Raw genomic sequence first — 23,935 nt, forward strand, 5'->3', positions numbered from 1 at the left:
ATACAGCAGACAGAGAGAGCTCCCGTTATTCAGATACAGCAGAGAGAGAACACCCTTTTTCAGATACAGCAGACAGAGAAAGCACCTATTTTTCAGATACAGCAGACAGTGAGAGCACCCTTTATTCAGATACAGCAGAGAGAGCACCCCTTTTTCAGATGCAGCATGCAGAGAGAGCATACTTTGTTTAATAGAGAGACAGAGCACCCCTTTTTCATATACAGCAGACAGAGAGAGCACCCCTTTTTCAGATTCAGGAGACAGAGAGAGCACCCATTTTTTAAGATAGAGCAGACAGAGAGAGCACCCCTTTTTCAGATTCAGGAGACAGAGAGAGCACCCATTTTTTCAGACAGAGCAGACAGAGAGAGCACCCCTTTTTCAGATACAGCAAACACAGAGAGCACCCAATTTTTTTCAGATACAGCAGATAGAGAAAGCACTCCTTTTTCATCTACAGGAGACAGAGAGAGCACCCATTTTTTCAGATAGAGCATAAAGAGAATGCGCCCATTTTTTCAGATACAGCAGATAGAGAGAGCACCCATTTTTTCAGATACAGCAGACAGAGAGAGCACCACTTCTTCAGATACAGCAGAGAGAGAGAGCACCCACTTTTTCAGATACAGCAGAGAAAGGACCCATTTTAAGATACAGCAGACAGAGAGAGCACCCCTTTTTCAGATACAGCAGACAGAGTACCCATTTTTTAAGATACAGCAGACAAAGAGAGCACACCTTTTTAAGACACAGCAGGCAGTGAGATTACCCCTTTTTCAGATGCAGCATGCAGAGAGAGCATACTTTGTTAGATGCAGAGACAGAGCACCCCTTTTTCAGATACAGAAGACAGAGAGAGCACCCATTTTTTCAGATAGAGCATACAGAAATAGCATTACTTTTTCAGATACAGCAGACAGATAAAGCACTTATTTTTCAGATACAGCAGACAGAGAGAGCATCCCTTTTTCAGATACAGCATGTAGAGAGAGCATACTTTGTTGAATAGAGAGAGAGAGCACCCATTTTTCATATACAGCACAGAGAGAGCAACCTTTTTTTCAGATACAGCAGATGGAGAAAGCACCCATTTTTCATCTACAGGAGACAGAGAGCACTCATTTTTTCAGATACAGCAGACAAAGAAAACACTATTTTTTCAGATGCAGCATAAAGAGAATGCACCCATTTTTTTCAGAATCAGCAGATAGAGATAGCACCCATTTTCAGATACAGCAGACAGTGAGAGCACCCATTTTTTCAGATACAGCAAACAGAGAAAGCACACATTTTTCATATACAGCAGATAGAATGAGTACCCCTTTTTCAGGTACGGCAGGCAGAGAGAGCACACATTTTTTTATATACAGCAGAGAAAGCACCCATTTTTCAGATACAACAGACATAGAGAGCACCCTTTATTCAGATACAGCAGAGAGAGCACCCCCTTTTTCAGATACAGCAGACAGAGAGAGCATACCTTTTTAAGATACAGCAGACAGAGAGAGTACCCTTTTTCAGATACAGCACTGAGAGAGCATCCCTTTTTTTCAGATATAGCATACAGAGAGAGCACACCTTTTTCAGATACAGCAGACAGAGAGAGCACCCCTTATTCAGATACAGCAGAGAGAGCCCCCCTTTTTCAGATGCAGCAGACAGAGAGAGCAAACTTTGTTAGATACGGAGACAGAGCACCCCTTTTTCAGATACAGAAGACAGAGAGAGCACTCCTTTTTTCAGATACAGCAGACAGAGAGAGCACCCCTTTTTCAGATACAGCAGACAGAGAGAGCATCCCTATTTCAGATAAAGAAGACAGAGAGAGCACCCATTTTTTTAGATAGAGCATATAGAGAGAGCACCCATTTTTCAGATACAGCATACAGAAATAGCATCGCTTTTTCAGATACAGCAGTCATAGTGCATCAATTTTTCAGATACAGCAGACAGAGAGAGCACCCATTTTTCAGATACAGCAGACACAGAGAGCACCCATTTTTCAGATACAGCAGACAGAGAGAGCACCCATTTTTCAGATACAGCAGAGAGAGCACGCCTTTTTTCACATACAGCAGATAGAGAAAGCATCCCTTTTTCATCTACAGGAGACAGAGGGAGCACCCTTTTTTTCAGATACAGCAGAGAAAGCACCCCTTTTTCAGATACAACAGACAGAGAGAGTATCCCTTTCTCAGATACAGCAGACAGAGAGAGCACCCATTTTTTTCAGTTACAGCATAAAGAGAATGCACCCATTTTTTCAGAATCAGCAGATAGAGAGAGCACCCATTTTTTCAGATACAGCAGACAGAGCACATTTTTTCAGATACAGCAGACAGAGAGAGCACCCATTTTTTCAGATACAGCAGACAGAGAAAGCACCCATTTTTCAGAAACAGCAGACAGAGAGAAAATCCTTTTTTTAGATACAGCAGATAGAGAAAACACTAATTTTTCAGATACAGCAGACAAAAAGAGCACCCCTTTTTCAGATGCAGCAGAGAGAGAGAGCACCCCTTTTTCAGATACAGCAGACACAGAGAGCACCCATTTTTTCAGATACAGCAGACAGAGAGAGCACCCGTTTTTCAGATACAGCAGAGAGAGCACGCCTTTTTTCACATACAGCAGATAGAGAAAGCACCCCTTTTTCATCTACAGGAGACAGAGGGAGCACCCTTTTTTCAGATACAGCAGAGAAAGCACCCCTTTTTCAGATACAACAGACAGAGAGAGTATCCCTTTCTCAGATACAGCAGACAGAGAGAGCACCCATTTTTTTCAGATACAGCATAAAGAGAATGCACCCATTTTTTCAGAATCAGCAGATAGAGAGAGCACCCATTTTTTCAGATACAGCAGACAGAGCACATTTTTTCAGATACAGCAGACAGAGAGAGCACCCATTTTTTCAGATACAGCAGACAGAGAAAGCACCCATTTTTCAGATACAGCAGACAGAGAGAAAATCCTTTTTTTAGATACAGCAGACAGAGAAAACACTAATTTTTCAGATACAGCAGACAAAAAGAGCACCCCTTTTTCAGATGCAGCAGACAGAGAGAGCATCCATTTTATAAGGTACTGCTGACAGAGAAAGCACCCATTTTTCAGATACAGCAGATAGAATGAGCACCCCTTTTTCAGGTAGAGCAGGCAGAGAGAGCACCCATTTTTTCATATTTAGCAGAGAAAGCACCCATTTTTCAGATACAGCAGACAGAGAGAGCTCCCGTTATTCAGATACAGCAGAGAGAGAACACCCTTTTTCAGATACAGCAGACAGAGAAAGCACCTATTTTTCAGATACAGCAGACAGTGAGAGCACCCTTTATTCAGATACAGCAGAGAGAGCACCCCTTTTTCAGATGCAGCATGCAGAGAGAGCATACTTTGTTTAATAGAGAGACAGAGCACCCCTTTTTCAGATACAGAAGACAGAGAGAGCACCCATTTTTTCAGATAGAGCATACAGAAATAGCATCACTTTTTCAGATACAGCAGACAGATAAAGCACTTATTTTTCAGATACAGCAGACAGAGAGAGCACCCCTTTTTCAGATACAGCAGACACAGAGAGCACCCATTTTTTCAGATAGAGCATATAGAGAGAGCACCCATTTTTCAGATACAGCATACAGAAATAGCATCACTTTTTCAGATACAGCAGACAGATAAAGCAATTATTTTTCAGATACAGCAGACAGAGAGAGCACCCCTTTTTCAGAAACAGCAGATACAGAGAGCATCCATTTTTTCAGATACAGCAGACAGAGAAGGCACCCATTTTTCAGATACAGCAGACAGAGAGAGCACCCCTTTTTCAGATACAGCAGACAGAGAGAGCTCCCGTTATTCAGATACAGCAGAGAGAGAACACCCTTTTTCAGATACAGCAGACAGAGAAAGCACCTATTTTTCAGATACAGCAGACAGTGAGAGCACCCTTTATTCAGATACAGCAGAGAGAGCACCCCTTTTTCAGATGCAGCATGCAGAGAGAGCATACTTTGTTTAATAGAGAGACAGAGCACCCCTTTTTCATATACAGCAGACAGAGAGAGCACCCCTTTTTCAGATTCAGGAGACAGAGAGAGCACCCATTTTTTAAGATAGAGCAGACAGAGAGAGCACCCCTTTTTCAGATTCAGGAGACAGAGAGAGCACCCATTTTTTCAGACAGAGCAGACAGAGAGAGCACCCCTTTTTCAGATACAGCAAACACAGAGAGCACCCAATTTTTTTCAGATACAGCAGATAGAGAAAGCACTCCTTTTTCATCTACAGGAGACAGAGAGAGCACCCATTTTTTCAGATAGAGCATAAAGAGAATGCGCCCATTTTTTCAGATACAGCAGATAGAGAGAGCACCCATTTTTTCAGATACAGCAGACAGAGAGAGCACCACTTCTTCAGATACAGCAGAGAGAGAGAGCACCCACTTTTTCAGATACAGCAGAGAAAGGACCCATTTTAAGATACAGCAGACAGAGAGAGCACCCCTTTTTCAGATACAGCAGACAGAGTACCCATTTTTTAAGATACAGCAGACAAAGAGAGCACACCTTTTTAAGACACAGCAGGCAGTGAGATTACCCCTTTTTCAGATGCAGCATGCAGAGAGAGCATACTTTGTTAGATGCAGAGACAGAGCACCCCTTTTTCAGATACAGAAGACAGAGAGAGCACCCATTTTTTCAGATAGAGCATACAGAAATAGCATTACTTTTTCAGATACAGCAGACAGATAAAGCACTTATTTTTCAGATACAGCAGACAGAGAGAGCATCCCTTTTTCAGATACAGCATGTAGAGAGAGCATACTTTGTTGAATAGAGAGAGAGCACCCATTTTTCATATACAGCACAGAGAGAGCAACCTTTTTTTCAGATACAGCAGATGGAGAAAGCACCCATTTTTCATCTACAGGATACAGAGAGCACTCATTTTTTCAGATACAGCAGACAAAGAAAACACTATTTTTTCAGATGCAGCATAAAGAGAATGCACCCATTTTTTTCAGAATCAGCAGATAGAGATAGCACCCATTTTCAGATACAGCAGACAGTGAGAGCACCCATTTTTTCAGATACAGCAGACAGAGAAAGCACACATTTTTCATATACAGCAGATAGAATGAGTACCCCTTTTTCAGGTACGGCAGGCAGAGAGAGCACACATTTTTTTATATACAGCAGAGAAAGCACCCATTTTTCAGATACAACAGACATAGAGAGCACCCTTTATTCAGATACAGCAGAGAGAGCACCCCCTTTTTCAGATACAGCAGACAGAGAGAGCATACCTTTTTAAGATACAGCAGACAGAGAGAGTACCCTTTTTCAGATACAGCACTGAGAGAGCATCCCTTTTTTTCAGATATAGCATACAGAGAGAGCACACCTTTTTCAGATACAGCATACAGAGATAGCGTTACCTTTTCAAATACAGCAGACATAGAGAGCACCCCTTTTTCAGATACAGCACTGAGAGAGCAACCTTTTTTTCAGATACAGCAGACAGAGAAAGCACCCATTTTTCATATACAGCAGATAGAATGAGCACCCCTTTTTCAGGTACAGCAGGCAGAGAGATCACACATTTTTTTATATACAGCAGAGAAAGCACCCATTTTTCAGATACAACAGACATAGCGAGCACCCTTTATTCAGATACAGCAGAGAGAGCACCCCCTTTTTCAGATACAGCATACAGGGAGAGCACCCCTTTTTCAGATGCAGCATGCAGAGAGAGCCTACTTTGTTGAATAGGGAGACAGAGAGAGTATCCCTTTTTCAGATACAGTAGACAGAGAGAGCACCTATTTTTTCAGATGGAGCAGGCAGAGAGAGTGCACCCATTTTTCAGATACAGCATACAGAGAGAGCACCCCTTTTTCAGATACAGCTGACAGGGAGAGCGCCCGTTTTTCAGATACAGCATACAGAGATAGCATTGCTTTTTCAGATACCGCAGATAGAGAGAGCACCCTTTTTTCAGATACAGCAGACAGAGAAAACACTTATTTTTCAGATACAGCAGACAGAGAAAGCACCCCTTATTCAGATACAGCAGAGAGAGCCCCCCTTTTTCAGATGCAGCAGACAGAGAGAGCAAACTTTGTTAGATACGGAGACAGAGCACCCCTTTTTCAGATACAGAAGACAGAGAGAGCACTCCTTTTTTCAGATACAGCAGACAGAGAGAGCACCCCTTTTTCAGATACAGCAGACAGAGAGAGCATCCCTATTTCAGATAAAGAAGACAGAGAGAGCACCCATTTTTTTAGATAGAGCATATAGAGAGTGCACCCATTTTTCAGATACAGCATACAGAAATAGCATCGCTTTTTCAGATACAGCAGTCATAGTGCATCAATTTTTCAGATACAGCAGACAGAGAGAGCACCCATTTTTCAGATACAGCAGACACAGAGAGCACCCATTTTTCAGATACAGCAGACAGAGAGAGCACCCGTTTTTCAGATATAGCAGAGAGAGCACGCCTTTTTTCACATACAGCAGATAGAGAAAGCATCCCTTTTTCATCTACAGGAGACAGAGGGAGCACCCTTTTTTTCAGATACAGCAGAGAAAGCACCCCTTTTTCAGATACAACAGACAGAGAGAGTATCCCTTTCTCAGATACAGCAGACAGAGAGAGCACCCATTTTTTTCAGTTACAGCATAAAGAGAATGCACCCATTTTTTCAGAATCAGCAGATAGAGAGAGCACCCATTTTTTCAGATACAGCAGACAGAGCACATTTTTTCAGATACAGCAGACAGAGAGAGCACCCATTTTTTCAGATACAGCAGACAGAGAAAGCACCCATTTTTCAGATACAGCAGACAGAGAGAAAATCCTTTTTTTAGATACAGCAGACAGAGAAAACACTAATTTTTCAGATACAGCAGACAAAAAGAGCACCCCTTTTTCAGATGCAGCAGACAGAGAGAGCACCCCTTTTTCAGATACAGCAGACACAGAGAGCACCCATTTTTTCAGATACAGCAGACAGAGAGAGCACCCGTTTTTCAGATACAGCAGAGAGAGCACGCCTTTTTTCACATACAGCAGATAGAGAAAGCATCCCTTTTTCATCTACAGGAGACAGAGGGAGCACCCTTTTTTCAGATACAGCAGAGAAAGCACCCCTTTTTCAGATACAACAGACAGAGAGAGTATCCCTTTCTCAGATACAGCAGACAGAGAGAGCACACATTTTTTTCAGATACAGCATAAAGAGAATGCACCCATTTTTTCAGAATCAGCAGATAGAGAGAGCACCCATTTTTTCAGATACAGCAGACAGAGCACATTTTTTCAGATACAGCAGACAGAGAGAGCACCCATTTTTTCAGATACAGCAGACAGAGAAAGCACCCATTTTTCAGATACAGCAGACAGAGAGAAAATCCTTTTTTTAGATACAGCAGACAGAGAAAACACTAATTTTTCAGATACAGCAGACAAAAAGAGCACCCCTTTTTCAGATGCAGCAGACAGAGAGAGCATCCATTTTATAAGGTACTGCTGACAGAGAAAGCACCCATTTTTCAGATACAGCAGATAGAATGAGCACCCCTTTTTCAGGTAGAGCAGGCAGAGAGAGCACCCATTTTTTCATATTTAGCAGAGAAAGCACCCATTTTTCAGATACAGCAGACAGAGAGAGCTCCCGTTATTCAGATACAGCAGAGAGAGAACACCCTTTTTCAGATACAGCAGACAGAGAAAGCACCTATTTTTCAGATACAGCAGACAGTGAGAGCACCCTTTATTAAGATACAGCAGAGAGAGCACCCCTTTTTCAGATGCAGCATGCAGAGAGAGCATACTTTGTTTAATAGAGAGACAGAGCACCCCTTTTTCAGATACAGAAGACAGAGAGAGCACCCATTTTTTCAGATAGAGCATACAGAAATAGCATCACTTTTTCAGATACAGCAGACAGATAAAGCACTTATTTTTCAGATACAGCAGACAGAGAGAGCACCCCTTTTTCAGATACAGCAGACACAGAGAGCACCCATTTTTTCAGATAGAGCATATAGAGAGAGCACCCATTTTTCAGATACAGCATACAGAAATAGCATCACTTTTTCAGATACAGCAGACAGATAAAGCAATTATTTTTCAGATACAGCAGACAGAGAGAGCACCCCTTTTTCAGAAACAGCAGATACAGAGAGCATCCATTTTTTCAGATACAGCAGACAGAGAAGGCACCCATTTTTCAGATACAGCAGACAGAGAGAGCACCCCTTTTTCAGATACAGCAGACAGAGAGAGCTCCCGTTATTCAGATACAGCAGAGAGAGCACCCCCTTTTTCAGATACAGCATACAGGGAGAGCACCCCTTTTTCAGATGCAGCATGCAGAGAGAGCCTACTTTGTTGAATAGGGAGACAGAGAGAGTATCCCTTTTTCAGATACAGTAGACAGAGAGAGCACCTATTTTTTCAGATGGAGCAGGCAGAGAGAGTGCACCCATTTTTCAGATACAGCATACAGAGAGAGCACCCCTTTTTCAGATACAGCTGACAGGGAGAGCGCCCGTTTTTCAGATACAGCATACAGAGATAGCATTGCTTTTTCAGATACCGCAGATAGAGAGAGCACCCTTTTTTCAGATACAGCAGACAGAGAAAACACTTATTTTTCAGATACAGCAGACAGAGAAAGCACCCCTTATTCAGATACAGCAGAGAGAGCCCCCCTTTTTCAGATGCAGCAGACAGAGAGAGCAAACTTTGTTAGATACGGAGACAGAGCACCCCTTTTTCAGATACAGAAGACAGAGAGAGCACTCCTTTTTTCAGATACAGCAGACAGAGAGAGCACCCCTTTTTCAGATACAGCAGACAGAGAGAGCATCCCTATTTCAGATAAAGAAGACAGAGAGAGCACCCATTTTTTTAGATAGAGCATATAGAGAGTGCACCCATTTTTCAGATACAGCATACAGAAATAGCATCGCTTTTTCAGATACAGCAGTCATAGTGCATCAATTTTTCAGATACAGCAGACAGAGAGAGCACCCATTTTTCAGATACAGCAGACACAGAGAGCACCCATTTTTCAGATACAGCAGACAGAGAGAGCACCCGTTTTTCAGATATAGCAGAGAGAGCACGCCTTTTTTCACATACAGCAGATAGAGAAAGCATCCCTTTTTCATCTACAGGAGACAGAGGGAGCACCCTTTTTTTCAGATACAGCAGAGAAAGCACCCCTTTTTCAGATACAACAGACAGAGAGAGTATCCCTTTCTCAGATACAGCAGACAGAGAGAGCACCCATTTTTTTCAGTTACAGCATAAAGAGAATGCACCCATTTTTTCAGAATCAGCAGATAGAGAGAGCACCCATTTTTTCAGATACAGCAGACAGAGCACATTTTTTCAGATACAGCAGACAGAGAGAGCACCCATTTTTTCAGATACAGCAGACAGAGAAAGCACCCATTTTTCAGATACAGCAGACAGAGAGAAAATCCTTTTTTTAGATACAGCAGACAGAGAAAACACTAATTTTTCAGATACAGCAGACAAAAAGAGCACCCCTTTTTCAGATGCAGCAGACAGAGAGAGCACCCCTTTTTCAGATACAGCAGACACAGAGAGCACCCATTTTTTCAGATACAGCAGACAGAGAGAGCACCCGTTTTTCAGATACAGCAGAGAGAGCACGCCTTTTTTCACATACAGCAGATAGAGAAAGCATCCCTTTTTCATCTACAGGAGACAGAGGGAGCACCCTTTTTTCAGATACAGCAGAGAAAGCACCCCTTTTTCAGATACAACAGACAGAGAGAGTATCCCTTTCTCAGATACAGCAGACAGAGAGAGCACACATTTTTTTCAGATACAGCATAAAGAGAATGCACCCATTTTTTCAGAATCAGCAGATAGAGAGAGCACCCATTTTTTCAGATACAGCAGACAGAGCACATTTTTTCAGATACAGCAGACAGAGAGAGCACCCATTTTTTCAGATACAGCAGACAGAGAAAGCACCCATTTTTCAGATACAGCAGACAGAGAGAAAATCCTTTTTTTAGATACAGCAGACAGAGAAAACACTAATTTTTCAGATACAGCAGACAAAAAGAGCACCCCTTTTTCAGATGCAGCAGACAGAGAGAGCATCCATTTTATAAGGTACTGCTGACAGAGAAAGCACCCATTTTTCAGATACAGCAGATAGAATGAGCACCCCTTTTTCAGGTAGAGCAGGCAGAGAGAGCACCCATTTTTTCATATTTAGCAGAGAAAGCACCCATTTTTCAGATACAGCAGACAGAGAGAGCTCCCGTTATTCAGATACAGCAGAGAGAGAACACCCTTTTTCAGATACAGCAGACAGAGAAAGCACCTATTTTTCAGATACAGCAGACAGTGAGAGCACCCTTTATTCAGATACAGCAGAGAGAGCACCCCTTTTTCAGATGCAGCATGCAGAGAGAGCATACTTTGTTTAATAGAGAGACAGAGCACCCCTTTTTCAGATACAGAAGACAGAGAGAGCACCCATTTTTTCAGATAGAGCATACAGAAATAGCATCACTTTTTCAGATACAGCAGACAGATAAAGCACTTATTTTTCAGATACAGCAGACAGAGAGAGCACCCCTTTTTCAGATACAGCAGACACAGAGAGCACCCATTTTTTCAGATAGAGCATATAGAGAGAGCACCCATTTTTCAGATACAGCATACAGAAATAGCATCACTTTTTCAGATACAGCAGACAGATAAAGCAATTATTTTTCAGATACAGCAGACAGAGAGAGCACCCCTTTTTCAGAAACAGCAGATACAGAGAGCATCCATTTTTTCAGATACAGCAGACAGAGAAGGCACCCATTTTTCAGATACAGCAGACAGAGAGAGCACCCCTTTTTCAGATACAGCAGACAGAGAGAGCTCCCGTTATTCAGATACAGCAGAGAGAGAACACCCTTTTTCAGATACAGCAGACAGAGAAAGCACCTATTTTTCCGATACAGCAGACAGTGAGAGCACCCTTTATTCAGATACAGCAGAGAGAGCACCCCTTTTTCAGATGCAGCATGCAGAGAGAGCATACTTTGTTTAATAGAGAGACAGAGCACCCCTTTTTCATATACAGCAGACAGAGAGAGCACCCCTTTTTCAGATTCAGGAGACAGAGAGAGCACCCATTTTTTAAGATAGAGCAGACAGAGAGAGCACCCCTTTTTCAGATTCAGGAGACAGAGAGAGCACCCATTTTTTCAGACAGAGCAGACAGAGAGAGCACCCCTTTTCCAGATACAGCAAACACAGAGAGCACCCAATTTTTTCAGATACAGCAGATAGAGAAAGCACTCCTTTTTCATCTACAGGAGACAGAGAGAGCACCCATTTTTTCAGATAGAGCATAAAGAGAATGCGCCCATTTTTTCAGATACAGCAGATAGAGAGAGCACCCATTTTTTCAGATACAGCAGACAGAGAGAGCACCACTTCTTCAGATACAGCAGAGAGAGAGCACCCACTTTTTCAGATACAGCAGAGAAAGGACCCATTTTAAGATACAGCAGACAGAGAGAGCACCCCTTTTTCAGATACAGCAGACAGAGTACCCATTTTTTAAGATACAGCAGACAAAGAGAGCACACCTTTTTAAGACACAGCAGGCAGTGAGATTACCCCTTTTTCAGATGCAGCATGCAGAGAGAGCATACTTTGTTAGATGCAGAGACAGAGCACCCCTTTTTCAGATACAGAAGACAGAGAGAGCACCCATTTTTTCAGATAGAGCATACAGAAATAGCATTACTTTTTCAGATACAGCAGACAGATAAAGCACTTATTTTTCAGATACAGCAGACAGAGAGAGCACCCCTTTTTCAGAAACAGCAGTCACAGAGAGCACCCATTTTTTCAGATAGAGCATATAGAGAGAGCACCCACTTTTCAGATACAGCATACAGAAATAGCATCACTTTTTCAGATACAGCAGACAGATAAAGCAATTATTTTTCAGATACAGCAGACAGAGAGAGCACCCCTTTTTCAGAAACAGCAGATACAGAGAGCATCCATTTTTTCAGATACAGCAGACAGAGAAGGCACCCATTTTTCAGATACAGCAGACAGAGAGAGCACCCATTTTTCAGATACAGCAGAGAGAGCACCCCTTTTTTCATATACAGCAGATAGAGAAAGCACCCCTTTTTTATCTACAGGAGATAGAGGGAGCACCCTTTTTTCAGATACAGCATTGAAAGCACCCCTTTTTCAGATACAGCAGACAGAGAAAGCACCAATTTTTCTGGTACAGCAGACAGGGAGAGCACCCATTTTTTCATATACAGCAGAGAAATCATCCATTTTTCAGATACAACAGACAGAGAGAGCACCCTTTATTCAGATACAGCAGACAGAGAGAGCACCCCTTTTTGAGATACAGCAGACAGAGAGAGTACCCCTTTTTGAGATACAGCAGACAGGGAGAGCGCCCGTTTTTCAGATACAGCATACAGAGAGAGCATGCATTTTATAAGGTACTGCTGACAGAGAAAGCACCCCTTTTTCAGGTACAGCAGGCAGAGAGAGCACACATTTTTTCATATACAGCAGAGAAATCACCCATTTTTCAGATACAGCAGAGAGAGAGAGCACCCCCTTTTTCAGATACAGCAGACACAGAGAGCACCCATTTTTTCAGATACAGCAGACAGAGAGAGCACCCCTTTTTCAGAAACAGCAGATACAGAGAGCATCCATTTTTTCAGATACAGCAGACAGAGAAGGCACCCATTTTTCAGATACAGCAGACAGAGAGAGCACCCCTTTTTCAGATACAGCAGACAGAGAGAGCTCCCGTTATTCAGATACAGCAGAGAGAGAACACCCTTTTTCAGATACAGCAGACAGAGAAAGCACCTATTTTTCAGATACAGCAGACAGTGAGAGCACCCTTTATTCAGATACAGCAGAGAGAGCACCCCTTTTTCAGATGCAGCATGCAGAGAGAGCATACTTTGTTTAATAGAGAGACAGAGCACCCCTTTTTCATATACAGCAGACAGAGAGAGCACCCCTTTTTCAGATTCAGGAGACAGAGAGAGCACCCATTTTTTCAGATAGAGCAGACAGAGAGAGCACCCCTTTTTCAGATTCAGGAGACAGAGAGAGCACCCATTTTTTCAGACAGAGCAGACAGAGAGAGCACCCCTTTTTCAGATACAGCAAACACAGAGAGCACCCAATTTTTTCAGATACAGCAGATAGAGAAAGCACTCCTTTTTCATCTACAGGAGACAGAGAGAGCACCCATTTTTCCAGATAGAGCATAAAGAGAATGCACCCATTTTTTCAGATACAGCAGACAGAGAGAGCACCACTTCTTCAGATACAGCAGAGAGAGAGAGCACCCACTTTTTCAGATACAGCAGAGAAAGGACCCATTTTAAGATACAGCAGACAGAGAGAGCACCCCTTTTTCAGATACAGCAGACAGAGTACCCATTTTTTAAGATACAGCAGACAAAGAGAGCACACCTTTTTAAGACACAGCAGGCAGTGAGATTACCCCTTTTTCAGATGCAGCATGCAGAGAGAGCATACTTTGTTAGATGCAGAGACAGAGCGCCCCTTTTTCAGATACAGAAGACAGAGAGAGCACCCATTTTTTCAGATAGAGCATACAGAAATAGCATCACTTTTTCAGATACAGCAGACAGATAAAGCACTTATTTTTCAGATACAGCAGACAGAGAGAGCACCCCTTTTTCAGAAACAGCAGACACAGAGAGCACCCATTTTTTCAGATAGAGCATATAGAGAGAGCACCCATTTTTCAGATACAGCATACAGAAATAGCATCACTTTTTCAGATACAGCAGACAGATAAAGCAATTATTTTTCAGATACAGCAGACAGAGAGAGCACCCCTTTTTCAGAAACAGCAGATACAGAGAGCATCCATTTTTTCAGATACAGCAGACAGAGAAGGCACCCATTTTTCAGATACAGCAGACAGAGAGAGCACCCCTTTTTCAGATACAGCAGAGAGAGCACCCCTTTTTTCATATACAGCAGATAGAGAAAGCACCCCTTTTTTATCTACAGGAGACAGAGGGAGCACCCTTTTTTCAGATACAGCATTGAAAGCACCCCTTTTTCAGATACAGCAGAAAGAGAAAGCACCCATTTTTCTGGTACAGCAGACAGGGAGAGCACCCATTTTTTCATATACAGCAGAGAAATCATCCATTTTTCAGATACAACAGACAGAGAGAGCACCCTTTATTCAGATACAGCAGACAGAGAGAGCACCCCTTTTTGAGATACAGCAGACAGAGAGAGCACCCCTTTTTGAGATACAGCAGACAGGGAGAGCGCCCGTTTTTCAGATACAGCATACAGAGAGAGCATGCATTTTATAAGGTACTGCTGACAGAGAAAGCACCCCTTTTTCAGGTACAGCAGGCAGAGAGAGCACACATTTTTTCATATACAGCAGAGAAATCACCCATTTTTCAGATACAGCAGAGAGAGAGAGCACCCCCTTTTTCAGATACAGCAGACACAGAGAGCACCCATTTTTTCAGATACAGCAGACAGAGAGAGCACCCCTTTTTCAGAAACAGCAGATACAGAGAGCATCCATTTTTTCAGATACAGCAGACAGAGAAGGCACCCATTTTTCAGATACAGCAGACAGAGAGAGCACCCCTTTTTCAGATACAGCAGACAGAGAGAGCTCCCGTTATTCAGATACAGTAGAGAGAGCACCCCCTTTTTCAGATACAGCAGACACAGAGAGCACCCATTTTTTCAGATACAGCAGACAGAGAGATCACCCCTTTTTCAGATACAGCAGAGAGAGCACGCCTTTTTTCACATACAGCAGATAGAGAAAGCACCCCCTTTTTCATCTACAGGAGACAGAGGGAGCACCCTTTTTTCAGATAAAGCAGAGAAAGCACCCCTTTTTCAGATACAACAGACAGAGAGAGTATCCCTTTCTCAGATACAGCAGACAGAGAGAGCACCCATTTTTTTCAGATACAGCATAAAGAGAATGCACCCATTTTTTCAGAATCAGCAGATAGAGAGAGCACCCATTTTTTCAGATACAGCAGACAGAGCACATTTTTTAAGATACAGCAGACAGAGAGAGCACCTATTTTTTCAGATACAGCAGACAGAGAAAACACCCATTTTTCAGATACAGCAGACAGAGAGAAAATCCTTTTTTTAGATACAGCAGACAGAGAAAACACAAATTTTTCAGATACAGCAGACAAAAAGAGCACCCCTTTTTCAGATGCAGCAGACAGAGAGAGCATCCATTTTATAAGGTACTGCTGACAGAGAAAGCACCCATTTTTCAGATACAGCAGATAGAATGAGCACCCCTTTTTCAGGTAGAGCAGGCAGAGAGAGCACCCATTTTTTCATATTTAGCAGAGAAAGCACCCATTTTTCAGATACAGCAGACAGAGAGAGCTCCCATTATTCAGATACAGCAGAGAGAGAACACCCTTTTTCAGATACAGCAGACAGAGAAAGCACCTATTTTTCAGATACAGCAGACAGTGAGAGCACCCTTTATTCAGATACAGCAGAGAGAGCACCCCTTTTTCAGATGCAGCATGCAGAGAGAGCATACTTTGTTTAATAGAGAGATAGAGCACCCCTTTTTCATATACAGCAGACAGAGAGAGCACCCCTTTTTCAGATTCAGGAGACAGAGAGAGCACCCATTTTTTCAGATAGAGCAGACAGAGAGAGCACCCCTTTTTCAGATTCAGGAGACAGAGAGAGCACCCATTTTTTCAGACAGAGCAGACAGAGAGAGCACCCCTTTTTCAGATACAGCAAACACAGAGAGCACCCAATTTTTTCAGATACAGCAGATAGAGAAAGCACCCCTTTTTCATCTACAGGAGACAGAGAGAGCACCCATTTTTTCAGATAGAGCATAAAGAGAATGCACCCATTTTTTCAGATACAGCAGATAGAGAGAGCACCCATTTTTTCAGATACAGCAGACAGAGAGAGCACCACTTCTTCAGATACAGCAGAGAGAGAGAGAGCACCCACTTTTTCAGATACAGCAGAGAAAGGACCCATTTTAAGATACAGCAGACAGAGAGAGCACCCCTTTTTCAGATACAGCAGACAGAGTACCCATTTTTTAAGATACAGCAGACAAAGAGAGCACACCTTTTTAAGACACAGCAGGCAGTGAGATTACCCCTTTTTCAGATGCAGCATGCAGAGAGAGCATACTTTGTTAGATGCAGAGACAGAGCACCCCTTTTTCAGATACAGAAGACAGAGAGAGCACCCATTTTTTCAGATAGAGCATACAGAAATAGCATCACTTTTTCAGATACAGCAGACAGATAAAGCACTTATTTTTCAGATACAGCAGACACAGAGAGCACCCATTTTTTCAGATAGAGCATATAGAGAGAGCACCCATTTTTCAGATACAGCATACAGAAATAGCATCACTTTTTCAGATACAGCAGACAGATAAAGCAATTATTTTTCAGATACAGCAGACAGAGAGAGCACCCCTTTTTCAGAAACAGCAGATACAGAGAGCATCCATTTTTTCAGATACAGCAGACAGAGAAGGCACCCATTTTTCAGATACAGCAGACAGAGAGAGCACCCCTTTTTCAGATACAGCAGAGAGAGCACCCCTTTTTTCATATACAGCAGATAGAGAAAGCACCCCTTTTTTATCTACAGGAGACAGAGGGAGCACCCTTTTTTCAGATACAGCATTGAAAGCACCCCTTTTTCAGATACAGCAGACAGAGAAAGCACCCATTTTTCTGGTACAGCAGACAGGGAGAGCACCCATTTTTTCATATACAGCAGAGAAATCATCCATTTTTCAGATACAACAGACAGAGAGAGCACCCTTTATTCAGATACAGCAGACAGAGAGAGCACCCCTTTTTGAGATACAGCAGACAGAGAGAGTACCCCTTTTTGAGATACAGCAGACAGGGAGAGCGCCCGTTTTTCAGATACAGCATACAGAGAGAGCATGCATTTTATAAGGTACTGCTGACAGAGAAAGCACCCCTTTTTCAGGTACAGCAGGCAGAGAGAGCACACATTTTTTCATATACAGCAGAGAAATCACCCATTTTTCAGATACAGCAGAGAGAGAGAGCACCCCCTTTTTCAGATACAGCAGACACAGAGAGCACCCATTTTTTCAGATACAGCAGACAGAGAGAGCACCCCTTTTTCAGAAACAGCAGATACAGAGAGCATCCATTTTTTCAGATACAGCAGACAGAGAAGGCACCCATTTTTCAGATACAGCAGACAGAGAGAGCACCCCTTTTTCAGATACAGCAGACAGAGAGAGATCCCGTTATTCAGATACAGCAGAGAGAGAACACCCTTTTTCAGATACAGCAGACAGAGAAAGCACCTATTTTTCAGATACAGCAGACAGTGAGAGCACCCTTTATTCAGATACAGCAGAGAGAGCACCCCTTTTTCAGATGCAGCATGCAGAGAGAGCATACTTTGTTTAATAGAGAGACAGAGCACCCCTTTTTCATATACAGCAGACAGAGAGAGCACCCCTTTTTCAGATTCAGGAGACAGAGAGAGCACCCAGTTTTTCAGATAGAGCAGACAGAGAGAGCACCCCTTTTTCAGATTCAGGAGACAGAGAGAGCACCCATTTTTTCAGACAGAGCAGACAGAGAGAGCACCCCTTTTTCAGATACAGCAAACACAGAGAGCACCCAATTTTTTCAGATACAGCAGATAGAGAAAGCACTCCTTTTTCATCTACAGGAGACAGAGAGAGCACCCATTTTTTCAGATAGAGCATAAAGAGAATGCACCCATTTTTTCAGATACAGCAGATAGAGAGAGCACCCATTTTTTCAGATACAGCAGACAGAGAGAGCACCACTTCTTCAGATACAGCAGAGAGAGAGAGCACCCACTTTTTCGGATACAGCAGAGAAAGGACCCATTTTAAGATACAGCAGACAGAGAGAGCACCCCTTTTTCAGATACAGCAGACAGAGTACCCATTTTTTAAGATACAGCAGACAAAGAGAGCGCACCTTTTTAAGACACAGCAGGCAGTGAGATTACCCCTTTTTCAGATGCAGCATGCAGAGAGAGCATACTTTGTTAGATGCAGAGACAGAGCACCCCTTTTTCAGATACAGAAGACAGAGAGAGCACCCATTTTTTCAGATAGAGCATACAGAAATAGCATCACTTTTTCAGATACAGCAGACAGATAAAGCACTTATTTTTCAGATACAGCAGACAGAGAGAGCACCCCTTTTTCAGAAACAGCAGACACAGAGAGCACCCATTTTTTCAGATAGAGCATATAGAGAGAGCACCCATTTTTCAGATACAGCATACAGAAATAGCATCACTTTTTCAGATACAGCAGACAGATAAAGCAATTATTTTTCAGATACAGCAGACAGAGAGAGCACCCCTTTTTCAGAAACAGCAGATACAGAGAGCATCCATTTTTTCAGATACAGCAGACAGAGAAGGCACCCATTTTTCAGATACAGCAGACAGAGAGAGCACCCATTTTTCAGATACAGCAGAGAGAGCACCCCTTTTTTCATATACAGCAGATAGAGAAAGCACCCCTTTTTTATCTACAGGAGACAGAGGGAGCACCCTTTTTTCAGATACAGCATTGAAAGCACCCCTTTTTCAGATACAGCAGACAGAGAAAGCACCAATTTTTCTGGTACAGCAGACAGGGAGAGCACCCATTTTTTCATATACAGCAGAGAAATCATCCATTTTTCAGATACAACAGACAGAGAGAGCACCCTTTATTCAGATACAGCAGACAGAGAGAGCACCCCTTTTTGAGATACAGCAGACAGAGAGAGTACCCCTTTTTGAGATACAGCAGACAGGGAGAGCGCCCGTTTTTCAGATACAGCATACAGAGAGAGCATGCATTTTATAAGGTACTGCTGACAGAGAAAGCACCCCTTTTTCAGGTACAGCAGGCAGAGAGAGCACACATTTTTTCATATACAGCAGAGAAATCACCCATTTTTCAGATACAGCAGAGAGAGAGAGCACCCCCTTTTTCAGATACAGCAGACACAGAGAGCACCCATTTTTCTGGTACAGCAGACAGGGAGAGCACCCATTTTTTCATATACAGCAGAGAAATCATCCATTTTTCAGATACAACAGACAGAGAGAGCACCCTTTATTCAGATACAGCAGACAGAGAGAGCACCCCTTTTTGAGATACAGCAGACAGAGAGAGCACCCCTTTTTGAGATACAGCAGACAGGGAGAGCGCCCGTTTTTCAGATACAGCATACAGAGAGAGCATGCATTTTATAAGGTACTGCTGACAGAGAAAGCACCCCTTTTTCAGGTACAGCAGGCAGAGAGAGCACACATTTTTTCATATACAGCAGAGAAATCACCCATTTTTCAGATACAGCAGACAGAGAGAGCACCCCCTTTTTCAGATACAGCAGACACAGAGAGCACCCATTTTTTCAGATACAGCAGACAGAGAGATCACCCATTTTTCAGATACAGCAGAGAGAGCACGCCTTTTTTCACATACAGCAGATAGAGAAAGCATCCCTTTTTCATCTACATGAGACAGAGGGAGCACCCTTTTTTCAGATAAAGCAGAGAAAGCACCCCTTTTTCAGATACAACAGACAGAGAGAGTATCCCTTTCTCAGATACAGCAGACAGAGAGAGCACCCATTTTTTTCAGATACAGCATAAAGAGAATGCACCCATTTTTTCAGAATCAGCAGATAGAGAGAGCACCCATTTTTTCAGATACAGCAGACAGAGCACATTTTTTCAGATACAGCAGACAGAGAGAGCACCTATTTTTTCAGATACAGCAGACAGAGAAAGCACCCATTTTTCAGATACAGCAGACAGAGAGAAAATCCTTTTTTTAGATACAGCAGACAGAGAAAACACTAATTTTTCAGATACAGCAGACAAAAAGAGCACCCCTTTTTCAGATGCAGCAGACAGAGAGAGCATCCATTTTATAAGGTACTGCTGACAGAGAAAGCACCCATTTTTCAGATACAGCAGATAGAATGAGCACCCCTTTTTCAGGTAGAGCAGGCAGAGAGAGCACCCATTTTTTCATATTTAGCAGAGAAAGCACCCATTTTTCAGATACAGCAGACAGAGAGAGCTCCCATTATTCAGATACAGCAGAGAGAGAACACCCTTTTTCAGATACAGCAGACAGAGAAAGCACCTATTTTTCAGATACAGCAGACAGTGAGAGCACCCTTTATTCAGATACAGCAGAGAGAGCACCCCTTTTTCAGATGCAGCATGCAGAGAGAGCATACTTTGTTTAATAGAGAGACAGAGCACCCCTTTTTCATATACAGCAGACAGAGAGAGCACCCCTTTTTCAGATTCAGGAGACAGAGAGAGCACCCATTTTTTCAGATAGAGCAGACAGAGAGAGCACCCCTTTTTCAGATTCAGGAGACAGAGAGAGCACCCATTTTTTCAGACAGAGCAGACAGAGAGAGCACCCCTTTTTCAGATACAGCAAACACAGAGAGCACCCAATTTTTTCAGATACAGCAGATAGAGAAAGCACCCCTTTTTCATCTACAGGAGACAGAGAGAGCACCCATTTTTTCAGATAGAGCATAAAGAGAATGCACCCATTTTTTCAGATACAGCAGATAGAGAGAGCACCCATTTTTTCAGATACAGCAGACAGAGAGAGAGCACCACTTCTTCAGATACAGCAGAGAGAGAGAGCACCCACTTTTTCAGATACAGCAGAGAAAGGACCCATTTTAAGATACAGCAGACAGAGAGAGCACCCCTTTTTCAGATACAGCAGACAGAGTACCCATTTTTTAAGATACAGCAGACAAAGAGAGCACACCTTTTTAAGACACAGCAGGCAGTGAGATTACCCCTTTTTCAGATGCAGCATGCAGAGAGAGCATACTTTGTTAGATGCAGAGACAGAGCACCCCTTTTTCAGATACAGAAGACAGAGAGAGCACCCATTTTTTCAGATAGAGCATACAGAAATAGCATCACTTTTTCAGATACAGCAGACAGAGAGAGTATCCCTTTTTCAGATACAGCAGACAGAGAGAGCACCCATTTTTTTCAGATACAGCATAAAGAGAATGCACCCATTTTTTCAGAATCAGCAGATAGAGAGAGCACCCATTTTTTCAGATACAGCAGACAGAGCACATTTTTTCAGATACAGCAGACAGAGAGAGCACCCATTTTTTTCAGATACAGCAGACAGAGAAAGCACCCATTTTTCAGATACAGCAGACAGAGAGAAAATCCTTTTTTTAGATACAGCAGACAGAGAAAACACTAATTTTTCAGATACAGCAGACAAAAAGAGCACCCCTTTTTCAGATGCAGCAGACAGAGAGAGCATCCATTTTATAAGGTACCGCTGACAGAGAAAGCACCCATTTTTCAGATACAGCAGATAGAATGAGCACCCCTTTTTCAGGTAGAACAGGCAGAGAGAGCACCCATTTTTTTCATATTCAGCAGAGAAAGCACCCATTTTTCAGATACAGCAGACAGAGAGAGCTCCCTTTATTCAGATAGAGCAGAGAGAGAACACCCTTTTTCAGATACAGCAGACAGAGAGAGCACCCTTTATTCAGATACAGCAGAGAGAGCACCCCTTTTTCAGATACAGCAGACAGAGAGATCACACATTTTTCAGATACAGCAGACAGAGAGATCACCCCTTTTTCAGATACAGCAGACAGAGAGATCACCCCTTTTTCAGATACAGCAGACAGAGAAAGCATCCCTTTTTCAGATACAGCATACAGAGAGATCACCCTTTTTCAGATGCAGCATGCAGAGAGAGCATACTTTGTTGAATAGAGAGACAGAGCACCCCTTTTTCATATACAGCAGACAGAGAGAGCACCCCTTTTTCAGATTCAGGAGACAGAGAGCGCACCCATTTTTTCAGATAGAGCAGACAGAGAGAGCACCCCTTTTTCAGATTCAGGAGACAGAGAGAGCACCCATTTTTTCAGACAGAGCAGACAGAGAGAGCACCCCTTTTTCAGATACAGCAAACACAGAGAGCACCCAATTTTTTCAGATACAGCAGATAGAGAAAGCACCCCTTTTTCATCTACAGGAGACAGAGAGAGCACCCATTTTTTCAGATAGAGCATAAAGAGAATGCACCCATTTTTTCAGATACAGCAGATAGAGAGAGCACCCATTTTTTCAGATACAGCAGACAGAGAGAGCACCACTTCTTCAGATACAGCAGGGAGAGAGAGCACCCACTTTTTCAGATACAGCAGAGAAAGGACCCATTTTAAGATACAGCAGACAGAGAGAGCACCCCTTTTTCAGATACAGCAGACAGAGAGAGCACCCATTTTTTAAGATACAGCAGACAAAGAGAGCACACCTTTTTAAGACACAGCAGGCAGTGAGATTACCCCTTTTTCAGATGCAGCATGCAGAGAGATCATACTTTGTTAGATGCAGAGACAGAGCACCCCTTTTTCAGATACAGCAGACAGAGAGAGCACCCCTTTTTCAGATACAGCAGACACAGAGAGCACCCATTTTTTCAGATAGAGCATATAGAGAGAGCACCCATTTTTCAGATAGAGCATACAGAAATAGCATCACTTTTTCAGATACAGCAGACAGATAAAGCACTTATTTTTCAGATACAGCAGACAGAGAGAGCACCCCTTTTTCAGAAACAGCAGATACAGAGAGCATCCATTTTTTCAGATACAGCAGACAGAGAAGGCACCCATTTTTCAGATACAGCAGACAGAGAGAGCACCCCTTTTTCAGATACAGCAGAGAGAGCACCCCTTTTTTCATATACAGCATATAGAGAAAGCACCCCTTTTTTATCTACAGGAGACAGAGGGAGCACCCTTTTTTCAGATACAGCATTGAAAGCACCTCTTTTTCAGATACAGCAGACAGAGAAAGCACCCATTTTCTGGTACAGCAGACACGGAGAGCACCCATTTTTCATATACAGCAGAGAAATCATCCATTTTTCAGATACAACAGACAGAGAGAGCACCCTTTATTCAGATACAGCAGAGAGAGCACACCCTTTTTTAGATACAGCAGACAGAGAGAGCATCCCTTTTTGAGATACAGCAGACAGGGAGAGCGCCCGTTTTTCAGATACAGCATACAGAGAGAGCATGCATTTTATAAGGTACTGCTGACAGAGAAAGCACCCCTTTTTCAGGTACAGCAGGCAGAGAGAGCACACATTTTTTCATATACAGCAGAGAAATCACCCATTTTTCAGATACAGCAGAGAGAGAGAGCACCCCCTTTTTCAGATACAGCAGACAGAGAGAGCACCCATTTTTTCAGATACAGCATGCAGAGAGAGCCTACTTTGTTGAATAGAGAGACAGAGAGAGTATCCCTTTTTCAGATACAGTAGACAGAGAGAGCACCTATTTTTTCAGATACAGCATACAGAGAGAGCGTTACCTTTTTCAGATGCAGCATGCAGAGAGAGCCTACTTTGTTGAATAGAGAGACAGAGAGAGTATCCCTTTTTCAGATACAGCAGACAGAGAGAGCACCCTTTATTCAGATACAGCAGAGAGAGCACCCCTTTTTCAGATACAGCAGACAGAGAGATCACACCTTTTTCAGATACAGCAGACAGAGAGATCACCCCTTTTTCAGATACAGCAGACAGAGAGATCACCCCTTTTTCAGATACAGCAGACAGAGAAAGCATCCCTTTTTCAGATACAGCATACAGAGAGATCACCCTTTTTCAGATGCAGCATGCAGAGAGAGCATACTTTGTTGAATAGAGAGACAGAGCACCCCTTTTTCATATACAGCAGACAGAGAGAGCACCCCTTTTTCAGAT

Source organism: Pseudophryne corroboree, chromosome 4 (genome assembly GCF_028390025.1).
Source record: "Pseudophryne corroboree isolate aPseCor3 chromosome 4, aPseCor3.hap2, whole genome shotgun sequence".
Taxonomy (NCBI): Eukaryota; Metazoa; Chordata; class Amphibia; order Anura; family Myobatrachidae; genus Pseudophryne; species Pseudophryne corroboree.